Below are 17,696 nucleotides of genomic sequence, written 5' to 3'. Positions count from 1 at the left end.
TTAAAGTTTTGCGGTATTTAAGGAAGCATTGAGAATTATAAGAACAAAACTATGTGATCTCTAGACAGCAGTTTATGAATACTTATCAATGTTTATCAACATACTAAAAAGTACATTCTTTTTCTGTACAGTACATTGGAGACGGTATATTCAATGATAAAATAACTTATTTATGTTTATTGGATATTGTTTCTTTTCTAGTTTATGTACCAGAAGAGCCCAGTTTCCCTTTGTTCAATGGTGTATTACCAATGTCTAGAATGTGTCTGGCATGTGCTGGCTTATAGGGAAATGATTCTGCAACTGGTACATACCATCATGGAAGGAACACTCATTAAGTTATCTTCTAGGTAAATGAATGCTGACTTTACAGCTTTTCTATGAAAGAATGACTTTTGTAATAGACCATGTTTGGCCTATTCAATTAGTGACAAGATTCCTAAGAACTAAGAGCACTGCTTGCTCTTCCAAAGGTCCTGAATTCAATTCCTAACAACCACATGGTGCCTCACAACCATCTGTAATGAGATCTAGTGCCCTCTTCTGGTGTACATGCAGACAAAACATTGTGTACATTGTGGAGGAATGCTGAGTGAGTAATTGTATCAACCATCAATAAAGCGCTGCTTAGCCAATCAGCTGGGCAGAAAAACAGTAAGTGAGAGGCGGGACTTCCTGGAGGGGAGGGGACAGTTTGAAGGCTGGAGTGAGGAGAGGTTTTTTGACAGTTGGAGGAGGAATGGGTCATAGTGGCAAGTGCTTGGAATATATGTATGTTACAAGGCTTAGAATAGTTTGATTAGTTTATGAGCAGATTAGAATCAGTTCAGATTCTGCCCAGCAAAGTGCTGGCAGCTTTAAAGTTTCAGTCTCCCTGTGTCAGTTATTTGCTTTGTAGGCCGAAAGGATACAAAATACTGTTAACAGTAAATAATTATTAAAAACATCTTAACAACAAGAAGAAAGAATGTATTACTGCTCTGGTTGGGCTGTAAGTTGGAAGGGGAAGTAGAAGAGTTTCACTCGTCTATATCCACAGAGTGTATCACACAAGGTAAAATACTTGGCAGGTGACAGTGTTCCATATGTATGAGTTTCTCTTTCCCCTTTCCCAAAGATATGCAGTTTACACAAGATGTGTTAAATGCATATTTTCTGTATGGTCAGCTCTATATAACAATGTTTTATGAACGAGAAATATAAGCTGTAATAATCACACCTATGAAATTAAAATGTACCAATGGGCATGGAGGCATACATCTTTAATTCCAGTACTTGAGAGGCAGAGGCAGGTGGATCATTGTGAGTTCAAGGCCAGCCTGGTCTACAAAAAGAGTTCCAGGATAGCCTGGGATATTACATAGAGAAACCCTGTCTCGAAAAACAACAAAGCAAAACAAAACAAAACAACAAAGTGGGGGGGGGGAAGTCCCAATTAGAGTGGCTAAAAAGAAAATTATAAACGAATTCATAGCATGTAAAACACTTTCTCACCTGAACTACCAAACAAAATTTACTAGCTTTATACATGCAAGGGAGTGTTCTACCATCAAGGAATTCTATCTCTCACTTGGCTAATTTTCCTAATCACAGAACCCCTTTAAAAGGGTCAGTTAATGAATACTAAATTTAAAATATCAGATAATATAAGTGTTTTGAGTTAATGTAATATCTCTGAGGCATCACACCGTTTATCTTTAAGATATTTACAATTTAAATGCATTACATGTATTATATGTATTTTTTCTAATGACTTTTCTTTATATGTCCATTGTATTTTCCAATAAGTGATTCAAATGATCAATTAATCTGCCATTTTCCAGACTTTTTGGCACTTACTAGTTTATTTCTCATTCTCTAATAGGTTATTAAGCATTTCTTGGCCTAATGGAACTTGTTTGACCTTTAAACAATCTCTAAAGATTGGAATGGAGGCTCATAAATAGTTAAGAAGTATAATCTGAGTGAGTGGACAAGTGAATGATTGCACCATAAGTAAATATGTGTGTGAGCTCCTCTGAAGCTGAAATTAAATGTGGTTATGAGCCACCCACTGGATGCTTGGAACCAAACCTAGGTAGGTCCTCTCCAACAGTAAAGTGCTCTTAACCACAGAGCCATCTTGCCAGACTCTTCTAATACGGTCAAAAACTAATTCAAACATACCAATCCAAGCATATAATCCTTCCTCTCTACAACAAGGGTCTGCCAGTCATTATATCTCCTTCTAGTATTCAAAAGTTCATTTATTTGGTTTAGTAATTCCAGCTCTGACAACTCATCTACATTCTAGATCACCAATTCACTAACATCAGTAAACTAAAAACTGCCAACTGAAACTAGCTGACAGCTTGAACATAACAAAAAGCAAAATGTCCTGCTTGCAATACAGCAGTACATCTAGGATTACAGTTTATCCCATCTATACCTTCAGCCTTGCAAATTACTATGAACATTATTTTTACTGCTCTGCTGTTTCCATTCAAGCCTAAGCTTCCAGGCCCCTACACAGAATACCTATAACATTTCATATAGATTATCCTTCTGTATGTATTGATCTTTTCCTTCATCTTACAAGTTTCTGCCCAAAACATTTCTTTTATCAAGTCATTTGCTTTTCCTCAAATGAGTTCTCTCCCTATTGACAAATGATAAAATGTAAAACTTTGCCTGACGTAGGAAACTCTTAATATGGTTCCTTCTGTATCATCAGATGCACTATCTACTACACCAATGGGTTTTAAGTATGAAACATTATGCAATGTTCACCACCCTAAAGATTACTGCTCCCTGATCGATCAAAAAACTAAAATTAGGTTAAGTGCTTCTTTCATAGCCACAAAATAGGATGTAAGAGTTGAGATTAAAAACATGGGCCTGTCTTGACCCAAAGTACAATCTAGAACATAAACTTACTGTCCTAAAGAAAAAAAAAGGACAGTAAGTAGCTGGGTGTGTTGCTTCATACTTGTAATGCTAGTACTTGGGAGACTGAGGAAGAAGAGTGATATGAGTCCAGGGACATAATAGAATGTTCCAGGCCAGTCTGAACTACAGGGAAAGAGCCTGTCTCATTTTTGTTTTATTTTAAAGAGAGCAAGCATACATATTGCCACATAACACAATTCTTTCCTAAGTAAAAGAGAAGGAAACTAATTTTATTGAACACAAAGGATTTTACATGTATCACATCATTCAAACTTCAAAACAGCCAGTAAAGAAATATCACAATTAAATGTTTACTGATAAAGCCAAAGCTTAGGATCTTCAGAAGCCTTCCCAGTTTCACACACAAGAGCAATAGCCAGTACCAACCTTACTGTCTCTGAAGCTCTTTCCAAATTGCTCTGATACCTCACACTTCTCTAAGCTTAATTTCTTCTTTTATTATTTCCCTTAAGACACTTCTTAATGAAGATTATGTTATGGGGCATGTAGTTTCTGTCACAACTCAGTTTTGACAAAGAAGCATGAAAATAGTCTACATAACAATACACAAATGACTGTGGCATCGAATAATTCTATTTATAAAAATAGGCAGCAGGGCAGATTTGGCTTATTGTACTTATACTTGTCTCAGCTTCATTCAGTTTCTGCATCCATTTATTAATCTCATTTTCTACTTTCAATACCTTCCTAACCCTCACTTATTTTTTCTAACTCAGTCCACCTTTTAAACTTCTACTTATTTCCCTATCTTTTTTCCTCAGCTTGCACTTACAAAATCAACTTTTCTATAGTAGTCTCCTATAATATATTATGATCAATGTGGACTCAATTAGGAACAAACAATGGCTTGCATGTCTACACTATGATTAAGATTAGCTCACATGGGCTGGAGAGATGGCTCAGCCATTAAAGGCTAAGCTCACAACCAAAATATAAGATTAGCTCACATTATTTATTAAAATTTTAATAGCTAATTCATTTAACTCAAAGTATATAACCTTAAAGTATTAAGTTATTAAAGTTATTATGATAATTTTACATGATAAAACAAACATCTCTTCTACTCACCCTGAAAACAGTTTCAATTAAAATATTTCTATTATTAGAACCATAAAATAATTAACTATGAGCTTACTAGAATAGGAAGTAGCATCCATCTTTCCAACTTTAACTGGAGAACCAATGCTTTTCATTTCAAGCCCAACTTCATTCCAAATCGGTTCTAGTTTTTTACAATGGCCACACCAGGGTGCATAAAACTATACAGAAAGAAAGAAAACACACTAAGAAGCTGCATCACTATGAGGATCAATCATAATATTCATAGAATTTATCCAAGCAATATAACAAAACAGATAAATATAGATAGATACCTCAAAACTAGTATTTTAACTTTATTTTAATTGACTATCAATATCTATTTAGAATAGAAATGTGATTGACTCAAAGTCTCTAATTCTGTGCAAATGTGTCCATGTTTATATAAAAACACTAAGTAAACAAGCATGTACCATACCACATACAATCTGTGTTCATAAAAAAATATGTTCTTAGTACAAAAAGTTAAGAGGTAGGTGAATTTCCTTAGTTCTATTGTTTTCACTAGCAGAGTAGAGGTGATCATTGAGAAATGTGACACAGGGACAAGTCAGGTTGATCAGAACCATAGCCCTTCATATCACAGAACCATCAGATTTAATTAGATCCCTGGGTTATATGATATTAACACAGTATTTATTTATTTTCATGAAATAAGGCTTATTTTTAAAGTTGATAGTATGGAACGTTCACACTGAAATAAAAGAAGAAAGATTTAAGCAGTAGATTCTCAGGTCCTATCTTCTACCTTAACAGTCACCAACTCTGCTATCTTGTTCTATTTCATGGATCGAACTCCCCCCCCCCCGATATTTGTTAGAGCAAACCCCCAAATTTAGCTTTGCTCAGTATTGGGATGAAAGTACATTTGATATTATTGTTATATTAATATAACTCAAGTTCTCAAAATAATTAAGAGATGAATTAAGTCTACACTGAAATCATAACATAATCTCCTTAAAATATAATCTACAACACCTCATTATAAGAAAAGGTTACAGCTTCCCACAGAATAACCCTATTCTCAGCATTTCATCCAAAATAAATTTCTGTGCCAGGCACTAGAAAATTCTCAGGGTCATTTAAATACAAAAGTCTAAGTACACAGGAGAAAGATGGGGAGATACTTAACCAAAATAGAAAAAAATCTTGAGTTCCATCAGTGAAAGAGTCTGTCTTACATTATATAAGATGCTGAGCAACTGAAGAAGTCACAGTGTCAACCTCTGCCCTTCATAGGCACAGACATACACTACGTACACTAACACACACAAGTGAATGCACACTTAACAAATATGCATGCATACATGTACACCCACATACATATGGGGGGAATACAAGTATCAGTATCTGAGAAAACAAATTTGTTCTCTTTGCATAGAAGAGAGCAAAATTGATACTTAAATTTACATACTCACATCAACAAGCCATATGTCATCTTTTCGATTATCTTTAAATCTAAAAACAAAAGGAAAAATAAATCTGATTTTATATTTCTGTTTACAAACACTGTCCCTGCCAATAATATTTATTATTGCAATTGTATAATTTGTTTATTTATTTTTTAAAGATTTATTGATTATATATACAGTGCTCTGCCTGCATGTATACCTACAGGCCAGAAGAGGGCATCAGATCACACTATGGATGGTTGTGAGTCACAATGTGGTTGCTGGGAATTGTACTCAGGACCTTTGGAAGACCAGTCAGTACCCTTAACCTCTGAGCCATCTCTCCAGACCCCCTACAATTAGTATAATTTATAAATCTGCCACTTAAGTAAAAATATTGAACTAATCATTACAGAACAAAATCTTTGAATAAAAGTTTTACATAAAAATTTTACTCAGTGACTGTTAAATCTTATCCTATCCAGTAAACATTTTAAGAATTAAAATTGAAAATTGACCAAAAAAATAAAAAATCGAAAAACTATAAAAAAGAAAGAACTTTTTGGGAAAACCACAAATGCAGTCTGTTTCCTTAATCTGGTATTCCATTTGGAACAAGGGAAACTGAACAAGTATTAGTTTTTGCTTCTTGTCTTTATTCCATTAACAATACAGCAAAACTATTTACATTATACTTTGTTAGGTTTTACATGAACTCTAGGAATGAGTTAAAATACAAAGGAAGATGTGTGCAAGAGACATGCAAATAAGTTATATATATGTAATATATGTAAAGACACATGTAAATAAGTTATCATATATAGCATATCATAAATTTATATAATGTACTTGAACATCCAGACTTTGTTACAATCCCGGAACTAATCTCCAGGAGTCTTGAGGGATGACAATGTTTGTGTAAGCTCTTCACTCTTCTATTTTGAGCCTGTGCAGGAAATTTAACACAGTGGCCTAAGGTTATACTTAGAAAACACTGCTTATAAGATTGGCCCCTTCACAGGACATTCTCCACAGCTGAGTGGAGAGTGGGGACTGACTTTCACACAAATTCTGGTGCCCCATATTTGACCACGTCCCCTGGATGGGGAGGCCTGGTGGCACTCAGAGGAAGGATAGCAGGCTACCAAGAAGAGACTTGATACCCTATGAGCATATACAGGGGGAGGAGGTCCCCCTCAGTCACAGTCATAGGGGAGGGGAGTAGGGGGAAAGTGGGAGGGAGGGAGGAATAGGAGGATACAAGGGATGGGATAACAATTGAGATGTAATATGAATAAATTAATAAAATATATTTTTAAAAAAGATTGGCCCATTATTTTTATTAAGAACTTGGATTTTAGGAGGAATCCCATCATTTTTTGGTAAAGGATGCAGCTCTCATAAAATATTGGTGAAAAGCAACAAATCCAGAATTGCTGCATTGGGATCAATGTCTGAGATTCACATTCCAGGCTATAATGAACTTGTAAAATTCCATCAGTTAGTTAGCTCAAAACTCTAGGGCCACCATCAGATGCAATGCTCTCAGAAAGTCTGAGCAGGACGCAAATACAGCAGAGCACCTAGCAAGGCGGCACAAAGCATGAGGATGTCAATGCACATCCAGAGACACATTACTGCATTTAGGTCTATAGTAATATTACAGACAATATAAGAGGTTCAACATGTTTCATCTGGTGAGGATGGCATGCCTTTAGGCTTCGGAAGTCTCCCTGCACAGGATATTTAGCTTTCACCAGGATGTGACAAATGGGGCTCCCCCCCCATACTGTTTTGGTGTCTTTTCACAGTTGGATTCCCTTTTCATGGAGCACTGTCTTGTATATCTGAGTGAAAACACTGGCTGGCACTATGACAAGATACAGTTCAGTTTTCACATTCAGGCATCAAGCAAGGTACTCTATTTTGTAATGAAAGAGCCTTCAGGTGAGCATCCACTTCAGGAGCAAAATGATTACCAAAAGTGAAACCTCCCCTGCTCAGGCAGTTACCATTATAAGAGCAGTGTGAAGCCAGGTGTGGTGGTACACATCTGTAATCTTAACATTCAGGAGGCAGAGGCAGGCAGATTACTGTGAGTTTGAGGCTAGCCTAGTCTACAAAGAGAGTCCAGGTCAGCCAGCACTGTTACACAGAGAAACCCTGTCTCAAAAAGCAAAAAAAGAAAAAAAAAAGAGAGAAGTGTGAAAAAGTGGTTGAAAGTGAAATACCCCACAAGATACCATTGAGTTCTTGCTATCAAAGAATTTTCCTTAAACATATAGTTTCTTTTTTTTTTTCCTTGTTGGGAAAACATATAGTTTCTATAAATAATCTTCAAACACAACTTAAATGCCCATCACTAGGACTAGAACCCATGGGATGTTCATACTTCTTTGTAATCCATAAGTACCTGTATTCAAATGACCATACTACTTACTACAGCCATTCTATCACACAGTTGGGTGCCAAGGTGGATAATGGGGACAAGGAACAAACTGAAATTGTCTGAAGAAATTGTTCTGTGAGTAAGAAAGTTTATTGTGCAAGCAGGATCAGGGTTTAGATTCTAGCACCCACAAAAAAAGCTAATACCATGCCTGGATCCTCAGTGTTACAGGGTAGGGACAGGAAGAGTGTTGGGGCCTACTAGATACTGGCCAGAACCAGGTTAATGGAAAGACCCCATCTCAAAGACATAAAGCAGTAGAGCAGGACTACCAGAGTATTCGTCTGTCCTCTGCACAAGCATACAAAGGCTGTGCTCACATATACAAACTACAAACACACGCCCACACCATTTCACACAGAAAAGCAAAACTGGAAGTAATAAGTACTGATTCATCTACTGTTAACAATGAAAGATATAAGATAAAAAGGATAGTAGCTCCTTGGTAGGTGGTGTTTGTTTCCATCATGAAATAGTACCATACAAGCATCATGCAGATGAAGTACAGACAGGGAAATCTATCTCACTGATGAAGAACACAGAAGAAAAGATTTCTGCCTCTCTATAAGTAGAAAAGTAACTAAGTTAAAGACTTCAAAAAGAACATTTTAGTAGCAAAGTATATGAAAAAAATGCCAAAAAAAATGTACCAACAAGTAGGCTAGGAATGCTGGTATACTTCTGAGCCTGGTTGGCATGGGAAGCTTGAGTTCTTGGCTACAAGTCCCTCCAGAGACTGATTGCACACCAAATCTGGTATAGGAGAGGCACCCATGTGGCCTGCCAAGGAAGAGATTGTTGTCAGTTGCCGTGAAGGCAGAAATACTGACCTTGAATTTTGCAATGAAGCTAGTTTTCCCACCTATTGTGAGCAAGATCTCACGAATAAACCTGTTATACTATAGATTAAGCACCGAATTCCAGCGCTAACTTTGTATGATTAAACCAAAAAAAATAACCAATAAGGAGACTTTTGTTGGGTTTTCACCTTATAACTATTAGCAGAACTCTCTGCAGCACTCTTCCATTTTGCATGTAAATGGCAGGCACTCTATACAACTCCTGAAACAAAACTGACAATGTTAATATCAGTCACCACAGCACCTATTATTAAAAGATTAGATTCATGTGTGGATATTTAGAAGGCATCTGAGTTAGGCAAAGTTAAACAGTATTTAACAGTATTTTACACATATATGTATACTCACGATTCATTTAGATCTTCTACAAATCCTTTACAGACAGCCAGGTCAAGTAAAATAACTGGAAAGGACAAAATGTAGAAGATAAATGATTCATTACTTTGTTTTTACCTTTAGTCTAAATTGCCTATTCAATGTTTGAATTTTTTTTTTACTATCTATCAAAAAAAAAACAAACCAAACCTCACCAATGATCCATTACAAGATTTAAGTGACACAAAAGCATAATTAGTTCATCCAATCAGTAAAAATTTACTCTGCATGCAATCATATTGCAAGGGACAAGCACTATGAAAGTACATATAATAATAGTTGTTTGTTCTACATATTTCCACTCTCATTTTATTTTTCCTTTTCGCTATTTTTCTGCCCTAGACATTAAAATAATTTCCCCTTTCTCTAGTAGCATTTATCCCTTCGATATAAAGTCCAAATACAATTCACCAAAATAGGTAGAAAAAAGACTCACACCTCTAACACTGGCTCACTGAGGGTTTTAAATAGGTGGCTGAATCAAGGGGTGAACCACAGAGAACCCAAATATCCGTGACAGCAGAGGGCTGAGAGCTTAAAAGATGCATGGTTTCTCTTTATACCACAGTTCTGGATATCTGACTAGGATCTGCCCTTAGGCATCATCCTCTTCTTTAGCTTGGGCAAGGAAAGCCTTTTACTGTAACAAGACCCTGTAACCTATGGCTAATTGGGGCTCAACATTCCTTGTCTGTCTACCAATGGAGTCACGGAAACTTCCTGGTCGCAGAGAAGGTAGCCGTACTCTCGGGGCGTCTGCGAGCGCAGAGTCCCGCTGAGGAAGCCCGACCCACAGAGTAGGTCGGATGAATACTCTAAGCACCCCGCGGCGCGACCCCGACCCGGCCCAACCTCCCACCGTTCCCCACCGCCCCGCGCGCTCCTCACCCACTGCGCAGAGCCAGAGGGCGGCCCAGCTCCTGCGCTCCGCAGCACTCGCCATGGAGCGTGGCGTGGACCCCGCGATGAGCGCGCCGGGAGACATACAAACCCCGGAGCCAAGGCCCGCCTGCCCGGAAAAGAAAGCAAGGAAGACCTGGGCGGTAGACAACGCCGGGGCGGGGCGGGGCGGGGCGGGGCGGGGCGGGGCGGGGCGGGGCGGGGCGGGGCGGGGCGGGGCGGGGCGGGGCGGGGCGGGGCGGGGCGGGGCGGGGCGGGGCGGGGCGGGGCGGGGCGGGGCGGGGCGGGGCGGGCTGGTGCCCTTCAGGGTCCCGGTAGTCCGGAGGTCTTAGCCGCTGAGCATGCGCAAGATTCGACGCAGGCGCAGGACGCGACGCAGGCGCAGGACGCGACGCAGGCGCAGGACGCGACGCAGGCGCAGGACGCGACGCAGGCGCAGGACGCGACGCAGGCGCAGGACGCGACGCAGGCGCAGGCGCATTCGAGTTCCCACGGAGCCTTTTCTCCCTCAGAGCTCTGAAGAGCGTGGGTATAGGCGTGGGCTTCTTCCTGTGACGGTGCGAGTGTGCCATGGGACTCTCCTCAGAATGTACATACGGCATTGTCGGGTGAACTTAATGCTGTAGGTGAGGTAGGGTCCAACATGCACTGTAAGCTTGAGTTTTGTCTCATGTTTTAAACTTGCTACTAAGTCCAGTGAACTCACTTGTACACCGAGATGTTACACTGATAGGTGGAAATCGTGCTTTAAAATAGAGGACTAGATTGCTGAGCTCGGACACCCTTTGTGTAAATACTTATTTAGAATCTTATAAATCGGTTAATTACTATGCCATTATGGATGGGAGAACAATGAACAGTTAATGGTTGCTCCAGTGTTGTATGTGTCATTTTCTTAAGTGGCAGGTTGTTATGCTTATGTAAGCAGCGGCAGTGAAACTCAGTGCATTTTACACACACACACACACACACACACACACACGGACGGACGCACGCACGCACGCACACACTGATCCAAGTTCATCATAAATACTTTTTAAAATGTGAAAGAATAAGAAGAGAATTGCTTCTTCTGAAATTAAAAAAAAGGAAGTTAATTATAATATCTTCTTGGTTATGTTTTTACCGTTTCCTGATTATCTGTAGACCGAAATCCTTAGTATAAAATGTTTGTAGCATCCTTCATACTTTATTACGACACGTTTATGAAAACAATACACTTGTAAGTCGGTCCCTGTGTTAGTCACTGACTTTGATGAAAAAAAATTTTTTTTAGTAGGAATGAAGTGCCAGAGGATTTGGATTACATTAGTTCTTAGAATTTATATTATGAAAACAGAGCATACAAAGGCAGAAGAGTAGAGGAAGGAGAAAGGGAAAAAGGAATATGTGAGAAAAGTCCCTCACAGGTTCGTATATTAATTATTCCTCAGCTGGTAGTGCTCTTTAGAGAAGTTCTAACATTTGGTTGGACATGGTCCCTAGCTGGATGAAACAGAGCCTTAGGATCAGGACTTACATGTTTCACACCACCTGGGCTCTCTGCTCCCTCACTGCCAGTGCAATGTGACCAGTTGCCCTATACCCACCTCTGCCTCAGCACCTTCCCCAGTCATGTTGCACTAAACCCTCTGAAACCAATTTTTTAAGAAAATCCAATGACTTCTTTCAAGTATTTTATCACAGCTATGAGAAAAGTAACTAATACAGCTGTACATACAGCATAAATTAGCAGGATGAACAACTTTGTAAATATATAAAAAGTTAAAGCTCAAACATTAAAAATAAAGAAAACACATTCAAGAATGAAATCAATTTTAGAATTAGCCTTTAGATAAATTAATTCAGATTTTAAATAATTCCATAAAGAAAGCAGTAGAATCAGTTTCTAAAATGTGCTGATATGCTATCTATTTTTATTAAAAAACAGTTATTACCAATACTTTTCCAGCAAAACAAAAACAGTAGGAAAAGATTTATTGGATGTGGTTCACAAGATAAGTAAGACCCATAATCTGAAGGTGTAAACCAGTGATAGAATTCTGAAACCTAAGAATTCAGGGCAGCAGCTGGGCATGGTGGCAGACATACCTGTGAACCTAACACTTTAGGAGGCAGAGGCAGTTGGATTTCCGTGATTTTGATGCCAGCCTGGACCACAGAGTGAGTCCAGGAGAGCCAAAGCTACATAGTCTTTAAAAAAAAAAAAAGAAAGAAACTCAGAGCAGGCAGTAGCAACACATGAATGTCTCAGTTCAGTGTGGATTTGCCTTCTCATCACTTGTTCTATCTAAGATGGTTATGAGTGATCCCCACCCACACTGAAGAAGACTGCCTACTTTTCTAAGTTTCTTAATCAGTCACTGAACCCTTCCAGAAAAAATTTCACAGGCACACTCAGAATAATATCTCACTACCTATCTAAAAATCCTTTAATGCATTAATTAGGTACATAAAAATTCCTATCAAATTGTCGTTTGAAACTTATCAAGAATAGGAACAGTAGACATTATTCACCAGTTCATTTAACAAGGCCAGTAGAAAGTTGATACAAAACCCAGATAAGCAAATGTGAGAAAGAAATACAGAGAATTCACTTAAGAATGGAGATGATGTTCTTAAGGAAAGACCATAGGCTCATATGTCTGAAAGTTTGATCTCTAGCTGGTAGGATTGTTTGGGAAGGATTAGGAGGTATGACATGTTGAAGGACGTGTGTAACTAAGGGTAGGCTTTCAATTTTATCTTGAGGTTTCAAAAGCAAACACCACTCCCGGTTAGCACTCTTCCTCATGCTTGTGGTTCAGATATAAACTCTTAGCTACTGCTCTAGCACCAGGACTTACTGCCGCCATGTTCCCACCATCATTGTAATGGACTTACCCTCCGAAATTGTAAGTCCCCATTAGACATGGTATCTAATATCTAATGGCGTTGGTGTCTCTTCATAGTGATGTAGTAATAACTAAGACACATGGAGATCTACAACTGCTCAAGGTGCAGAGAGTAAGACTATTCAATGCTCATCTCTAAATGGGAGATTTATATCACACTTCTTCCAGTCCTTGGGAATTATTACAAAAGTGGAGGAGGAAAGATTGTAAGAGCCAAAGGTGGTGGATAACTACAAGGAAACAGTGTTTCCCAAACAGGACAGGGCAGTGTAAATGTAACTTTTTTTTTCCTGATGTAATTGTCTTCTCACAGGCTTACTGCTTAATAAGCTCAACCTTTGTAGTTCTTTCTGAACTTTGGCTGGCTGGAAGTTGACTAATTCAAACTGACTTCTTTCAGCTTCTCGCTGAATTGCTCTGCTTGGAAAAACTGCCTCTGAATTCCACAAACTGAACTGCATAGAGTGCTGTAGAAGAATTTTAATCCAGCAACAAGGCTGCTCTGTCTGGCATACAGACACCTTAAATCTGAGGAGACAGAGGCAAGCCTCTGAGTTCAAGGCCAGCCTTAAATTGAGCGTTTCAGGTAAAGAAAAGCTTAGGTCCTGGCATGGTGGTACTCCCTTTAATCCCAGCACTCAGGAGACAGGTATGTAGATCTCTGAGTTCTAGTCAATTCAGTTGAGTTATGAGTTGAGAGGCAGTGGAGTTGAGTTCGTGGCAGTTCAGTTTGTGGAATTCAGAAATTGTTTTACTAGGAGAGATTTACAGACAGGGCTTGAAGATAGAACAAGCTAGACACAGGTGAAGACAGAATGAGCCAGAGAATGAGGAGGAGCCAGAACATTAGGACAGATTGCTAGAGTTAGCTTGAGGCCAAGCAGAGCAATTCAGTCAGAGGCTGAGTGAGAAGCCAGGCTGAATAAGTCATCTTGGAGAGGAAGTTGAGCAACAACAGCTGAGTTGAACCTGCCAGCAAGAGTTCAGAAAGACCAATAGTGGGTGAGTTTGTTCAACGGTAAATCTCAGAGGCTGAAAACATTCTAGATGTAGATAAAATTGTACAGAGGCTAGAAGCTTCAAACACTAGGCCTACATTAGCAGACAGAGGCAATAAGCTTTGGAGACATCAGTTTCTTCAGGAGAGTAAAAGACTACCTTAACAGATTGCACTGACTGCAATGAAGTGAATTGGAGCCACACGAACTCAACTGAATTAAACTGCACTTAGCTGAACTGCACCAAAATGAACTCAGCTAAACTCCACTGCGTTGCCTGAACTCAATTGAACTGAGCTCACTGAGCTTCCCTCTCCTTCTCTCTACTCTTTCTGCACTGCTCTTAAGTAGCCTCTATTTTTTGTCTGTTCCTGTGAGAGTTGGGCATATCCTATCTCTGACTCATTCTGTCAAGTATTTTCTCTGATTTGTCACTTTGTTTGCCCTTCAATTAGATGGTGTTGTTGAGATGAAAGGTGTGTACCAAGGGCATGTCTATATTCCAGTCAGAGGGATTAAAGTGTATCATTCCAGCCAGATCACACAGACCTGGAAGGCCTTTGGATGTTATTGCTTGCCAGAGCATGTAGGCTTTGAACTTTTTCAAACCTACTTTATTTGGGGTTCTTTAATGCTTAACCTCCTTTCCAACCTACCTACTCTAGATAGGAGAGAAAAGAGGTTAATGTGAACAGGAGAAGTAGACCTTTTTAGACTCAGTTCTTCGGAGCGATTCCACTGGTTGGGATAGGGTTATGGTTAGGGTTTAGGATTTAGGGATAATGTTCGGATTTAGGGTTTAGGGTTAGGGTTAGGGTTAGGGATAAGGTTAGAGTTAGGGTTAGGGGTTAGGGTTTAGCGTTAGGGTTAGGGTTAGGGTTTAGCGTTAGGGTTAGGGTTAGGGTGAGTGTTATGGTTAGGGTTAGGGTTAGTGTTAGGGTTAGGGTTAGGGTTAGGGTTGGGGTTAGGGTTAGTGTAAGAGTTAGGGTTGAGGTTTGGTTTAGTGTTAGGGTTAGGGTTAGGGTTAGGACTCAGGGTTAGGACTCAGGGTTAGGGTTAGGATAAGGGTTACTGTTAGGGTTAGGGTTAGGGTTAGTGTTAGGGTTGGAACTCAGGGTTAGTGTTAGTCTTTCGATTACTTTTAGTGTTAGTGTTAGGTTAGGGTAAGGGTTAGGGTTATGTTTAGGGTTAGGGTAAGGGTTAGGGTTAGGGTTAGAGTTAGTGTTAGTGTTAGGGTTAGGGTTAGGTTTATGGTTAGGGTTAGGATTAGGGTTAGGGCTATGGTTAGGGTTAGGGTTAGGGTCAGGGTCGGGGTTGGGGTTAGGGTTAGTGTTAGGATTAGAATTATGGTTAGTGTTATAGTTAGGGTTAGAGTTAGGGTTAGGGTTTGGGTTAGGGCTACGGTTGGGGTTGAGGTTGGGGTTAGGGAACGGGTTAGGGTTAGCGTTAGGTGTAAGGGTTAGGGTTAAGATTGGGTTATGGTTATGGTTAGGGTTTAGGATTTAGGGATTGTGTTCGGGTTTAGGGTTTAGGGTTAGGGTTAGGGATAGGGTTAGAGTTAGGGTTAGGGGTTAGGGTTTAGCGTTAGGGTTAGGGTTAGGGTTAGTGTTAGGATTAGGGCAAAGGTTGGGATTCAGGGTTATGGTCAGGTTTAGGTTTAGTGTTAGGGTTAGGGCTAGGGATAGGTTTTGGGTTAGGGTTAGGGTTTGGGTTAGGGTTAGGTTTAGGACTCAGGTTTAGGGTTAGGCTTAGGGTTACTGTTGGGGTTAGGGTTAGAGTTAGGGTTGGGTTTGGGGTTAGGGTTAGTGTTAGGGTTAGGGTTAAGGTTAGGGTTAGGGTTATGATTAGAATATTGGTGAGGGTTATTGTTAGGGTTAGGCTTAGGGTAAGGATTAGGATTAGGGTTAGGGTTAGGACTGAGGGTTTGGGTCATGGTTAGTGTTAGGGTTAGGGTTAGGGTAAGCGTTAGGGTTAGGATTCAGAATTAGGGTTAGGCTTAGGGTTACTGTTAGGGTTAGGGTTAGGGTTATGGTTTTGTTTATGGTTAGGTTTAGGATTAGGGTTAGTGTTAGGGTTAGGGTTTGTGTAAGGGTCAGTGTTAGGTTTAGGGTAAGGGTTAGGGTTAGGGGTAGGGTTAGGTTTAGGCTAAGGCTTAAGGTTATTCGTAGGGTTAGGGTTAGTGTTAGGGTTAGGTTTAGGGTTAGGGTAAGGGTTAGGGTTAGTGTTAGTGTTAGTGTTATTATTAGCCTTATGTTTAGGGTTAGGGTTAGGGTTGGGGTTAGTGTTAGGGTTAGGGTAAGGATTAGGTTTACGGTTAGGATTAGGGGTATGGTTAGGGTTAGTGTTATGGTTAGGGTAAGGGTTAGGGTTAGTGTTATGGTTAGGGTAAGGGTTGGGGTTAGTGTTATGGTTAGGGTAAGGGTTAGGGTTAGGCTTAGGCTTAGGTTTAGGGTTAGGGTTAGGCTTAGGGTTACTGTTAGTGTTAGGGTTAGTGTTAGGGTTAGTGTTAGGGTTAGGGTTAGGTTTAGGGTTAGGGTAAGGGTTAGTGTTAGTGTTAGTGTTAGGGTTATTGTTAGCCTTATGTTTAGGGTTAGGGTTAGGGTTGGGGTTAGTGTTAGGGTTAGGGTAAGGTTTAGGTTTACGGTTAGGATTAGGGGTAGGGTTAGGGTTAGTGTTATGGTTAGGGTAAGGGTTAGGGTTAGTGCTATGGTTAGGGTAAGGGTTAGGGTTAGGCTTAGGATTAGGTTTAGGGTTAGAGTTAGGCTTAGGGTTACTGTTAGGGTTAGGGTTAGGGTTAGGGTTGGGGTTAGGGTTATTGTAAGGGTTAGGGTTGAGGTTTGGTTTAGTGTTAGTGTTAGTGTTAGGGTTAGGACTCAGGGTTAGGATTCAGGGTTAGGGTTAGGATAAGGGTTACTGGTAGGGTTAGGGTTAGTGTTAGGGTTAGAACTCAGGGTTAGTGTTAGTCTTTCGATTGCTTTTAGTGTTAGTGTTAGGTTAGGGTAAGAGTTAGGGTTATGTTTAGGGTTAGGGTAAGGGTTAGGTTTTAGGCTAAGGGTAAGGTTAGGATTAGGGGTATGTTTAGGACTCAGGGTTAGGGTTAGTGTTAGGATTAGGGTTAGGGTTAGGGTAAGGGTTAGGGTTAGAGTTAATGTTAGTGTTAGGGTTAGGCTTAGGTTTATTGTTAGGGTTAGGATTAGGGTTAGGGCTATGGTTAGGGTTAGTGTTAGGGTTAGGGTTAGGTTTATGGTTAGGGTTAGGATTAGGGTTACGGCCATGGTTAGGGTTAGGGTTATGGTTAGGGTTAGGGTAAGGGTCATGGTTGGGGTTAGGGTTAGTGTTAGGATTAGAATTATGGTTAGTGTTATAGTTGTGGTTAGAGTTAGGGTTAGGGTTAGGGTTAGGGCTACGGTTGGGGTTGAGGTTGGGGTTAGGGAACGGGTTAGGGTTAGGGTTAGGTGTAAGGGTTAGGGTTAAGGTTGGGTTAGGGTTATGGTTAGGGTTTAGTATTTAGGGATAGTGTTTGGGTTTAGGGTTTAGGGTTAGGGTTAGGCTTAGGGTTACTGTTAGGGTTAGGGTTAGGGTTAGGGTTGTGGTTAGGGTTAGTGTAAGGGTTAGGGTTGAGGTTTGGTTTAGTTTTAGTGTTAGTGTTAGGGTTAGTGTTAGGGTTAGGATTCAGGGTTAGGATTCAGGGTTAGGGTTAGGATAAGGGTTACTGGTAGGGTTAGGGTTAGTGTTAGGGTTAGAACTCAGGGTTAGTGTTAGTCTTTCGATTACTTTTAGTG

At 40.0% G+C, this 17,696-nt stretch overlaps 1 pseudogene across 1 annotated transcript in view; it reads right to left on the bottom strand.

Moving 5' to 3' along the window:
- LOC311593275 (protein disulfide-isomerase TMX3-like) overlaps nt 1-10,142 on the bottom strand; it is a 30,361-nt pseudogene extending 20,219 nt beyond the window's left edge. Inside the window, exons 1-4 of the transcript XR_014783606.1 lie at nt 10,011-10,142; nt 9,096-9,150; nt 5,466-5,505; nt 4,085-4,208 (exon numbers count right to left, since the gene is read on the bottom strand). The product of XR_014783606.1 is annotated as a protein disulfide-isomerase TMX3-like (transcript). The remainder of the gene's footprint in view (nt 1-4,084; nt 4,209-5,465; nt 5,506-9,095; nt 9,151-10,010) is intronic.
- Nucleotides 10,143-17,696: the final 7,554 nt, after the last annotated feature.

Source organism: Acomys minous, assembly GCF_964271855.1.
Source record: "Acomys minous genome assembly, chromosome: 3".
Taxonomy (NCBI): domain Eukaryota; kingdom Metazoa; phylum Chordata; class Mammalia; order Rodentia; family Muridae; genus Acomys; species Acomys minous.
This window is presented reverse-complemented; position numbering and strand designations above follow the sequence as displayed.